Raw genomic sequence first — 3461 nt, 5'->3', positions numbered from 1 at the left:
AAAAACATATATATATATATATATATATATATATATATACAAGGTATGCAATATAAAGATAAATTATACTGTTTATATATATATATATATATTATATTATATTTTGGACTGTTTATTAACAGTACCACATCAGCATAAAGGGCCTGGCAGTGTTGTGTGTGTGTGTGTGTGTGTGTGTGTGTGTGTGTGTGCGTGCGTGTGTGTTGTCTTGATCTATTAGAAGACTGTTTGACTTATTATGTCAGATGTCTGGAGGTGAGGAGGACAAGATGTGGACATTAGAGGTGGGAAAAAAGAGCTGACGCATATATCCTTATGTTGGAGCATGAAAAATACCTCCTGTTTATTGTAGAATGATTATGTGCATTAACTTGACCAGCTTTGAACAATTCAGTGGTTTTAGCATTATTTGAACAAAAGAAGCTACATTTATGATGTGACTGTTCATGCTCATTAAAAATGTTTTTTATGCCGCAGGAGAGCAATTGCGAGAAAATATTCTGTCAACTTTGCAGGAATCTAATATGAAGATTGTACAAAGTAACATTTATCTTTAGGAGTATTATTAAAGTGAACAGCAGGCACAACAATGCCATACATACATATGAGCAGGGTGTGATTTGTGAAAAAAGCAGAGGGGGGAAGCTTGAAAACTTTTTTCTCTCTCCATAAGCGAGGTTGACCCAACTCCAGTAAGGCTATAGCCTAAGTAACCTTAGTAAACTAATCTGTTAACAACGCACATTATAATCCCGTCTTTTTATGCAAGTACTAGATAATGAGTGTCATGTTATGAAATGTTTTTAATATGACGGAAACTCATTGTTTAACGTGATCACAATTTAATAAAAACATTGTAAGTTAGGCCTATTGATTGTAATTATTTCATTTCCATTGTAATTATATAGAGAAAGCTAGCAAAGAACACTGTATCAGCTGAGCTTTTTGAAACTACGAATCAGTTAAACCACTACATCCCAAAATGTTTCACTGTTTAAAATAATTCAGCAGAGGCATGTATGCATAGACCAGAGGGGGGAAATCTACCCCCATCCCCCCCAAATCACGCCCTGCATATGAGTGCAATATGCATTACATGACTAAACATGCATGATCTTTTTTTAAATACCTCCGCTTTCACACACAAAAAAAACTGTTTTCAAATTCATCCACTTAAGACAGCGTCTTCAAAAAGCTCAGGTTTCACAGGACAAAAACAGTGAGGAAAGGCAAAAACATAGGCTACATCTACATACATTCACTGATGCATCCAAGTCACACTCAGTCACCATTTCTGTATATGTTTGGCCTAAAACGCCACTGTCCTCATGTTTTGCCACAGGACAGCAATTCCTTCGCCGGGAGGTTGATTGACAGGCGATCTGACCAATCATAACGCCGAATCTGCCATTTTGTCTGACAAACAACATCCAAAAAATGGTGTGTACTGATGTCTTTCCATGGTTGAAACAAGATATCTTCAGATGTTCATTCATGTTTATTTTGTGCTATAATGCAGAAGAGATGCTTGGTTCACATGTCGACTGAACTGAGGTGCTATACAGCGATCAGTCACAACACTTTAAAGAGACACAAAACGGTATTAATTGTTCAAATTTCTTAAAACATGACAACATTTTAAAGCTGAGACTGTGTTTCATAACAAAAGTAACCTGCTCTGTCTTGTTTGTCAGCGTGTTGTCAGCATCCTTTCATTTTTCCATGCATTTTTCACTGCGTGAGAACATGATGTGTGGTGTGAGGAGGGCGGGTCTTTGCAAAGGGTCAATTGCAAGTAATTTTTGGCAGGACTGTGATGCAAGTGTACAAAGTAGCATAACATACTGTAAGCAACAGTGTGAAAGTGAATAGCACATAACAGACAATACCGATATAAACACAGATATCTATCAGTACAATATGCATCACAATTAAACAATGCATTATTGTTTTTGAATACCTCTATTTTCAGAGTCCACACTACAAACATGAAAACAGCATTTTCAAAAGTATTCATTTGGGAGATCGTCTTCAAAAAGATCTGTGTTCACAGGACAAAAACACAGTCTCAGTGTGGACAGAAGGCCAAAACGTAGAGATAAAGATCAGTTTTCAAATGTAAGTGTAGACATAGCCATAAAGAAAAAAGTTTCAAATTTATATAGATTAATAAGGATGTAGACTTGGAGCACTACCAAGATGGCTGCACACTCTCCTAAAAAAGGTACAAAAGCTGTCACTGAGGCAGCACCCTTTCTAAAGGGGCTTTCGCAGGAACCTTTTCATAGTTCCTAGAACTATTGGCGGAAGTTCCTGCTTTTTGGCGTGTTCACACCGCAGAAACTAGGAAAGCATTTAGTTCTAGGAACTCCGTTTGGGGAAACTAAATTAGCTCTTACTTTGTCTAAAACAGTTCTATGGGAACAGCGTAAGTGTACGCTGATTGGCCAAACGCATGCAAAACAAAAATGCTACCCGGCATTTTTAAAAAGCCATGTAAAAACATTTACTCCAAATATATTTACTCCAAATGGCACATATTAGTAACTTTTGAAAGGGCCCCAGTTACAGCTTTTGTACCTTTTTCTTGAGAGTGTAGATTAAACTGATGTGCCATAAAAGTTATTTTTACACTTCCATAATGTCCACACACAGCTAAACAGTTTCAACTCCCTGACAAATTCTGCTAACCAGACACTGCATTCATACTGTACAAGAAAAAAATATAAAATTATTTTGAATTAAATGTCAATACTAACAGCCTGAAAATAAGGAAAGGACTTTTTTCGGTCTTGCTTACAGCAAAATAGTGGATCTCCATGGCATGGCAATGGACAAGTCAGGAATGGCAAGGCAAACAGGAAGGACAGTTCAGGTCAAATGGATTTCGAATTAAGAGCAGAGGAAGAACGAAAAACAGATCAACAGATGAGGGATAAAGAATGAGCCCAAGAAGAGCAGTGGATAAACAACCCAGAGGAAGAGCCTTTGGCTTTATATTAAAGCCAGTCTGGACTCAACCAGCCTCACTGGCGTACACCCACATACACTTCCAGCACAGGCCTCTATCTCCAGTGCCGCAGTTAATACCACTACGCACTGCTGAAGATGTCGCAAGAGATGTGTAGGAGAGACTGATGCCGATGAGGATGGAAAAAGCCAATGTTTGTGATGGATGGAGATTTGACGGCTTGGAAAAGAAAAAGGACAGAGGGAGAGACTCTCTCGAGAAAGAGAGAGGAAAGAGAAACAAACGTGAAAGACGTGAACTGTCTATGCTCTTGTATGTCAGTGTTTGCATTGCCACTCTGTTCCCACCTCAGTTCTGCTTCCCAGCTCGTGCTGATAAAGATCTGTAAGCGGAGGATGATGGCTGACCTTAAATCAGCGCCTCCCAGGGACCACGATCAATGTGGACACGGCTGCGGAAAGCTACCGGGGTTCAGCCTGGGTCAGTGGCG

The sequence above is a fragment of the Sinocyclocheilus anshuiensis genome, unplaced genomic scaffold (genome assembly GCF_001515605.1).
Source record: "Sinocyclocheilus anshuiensis isolate Anshui unplaced genomic scaffold, SAMN03320099.WGS_v1.1 scaffold130, whole genome shotgun sequence".
Classification (NCBI taxonomy): Eukaryota; Metazoa; Chordata; class Actinopteri; order Cypriniformes; family Cyprinidae; genus Sinocyclocheilus; species Sinocyclocheilus anshuiensis.
The sequence above is the reverse complement of the archived record's forward strand: the minus strand, read 5'-3'. Positions refer to the sequence as shown.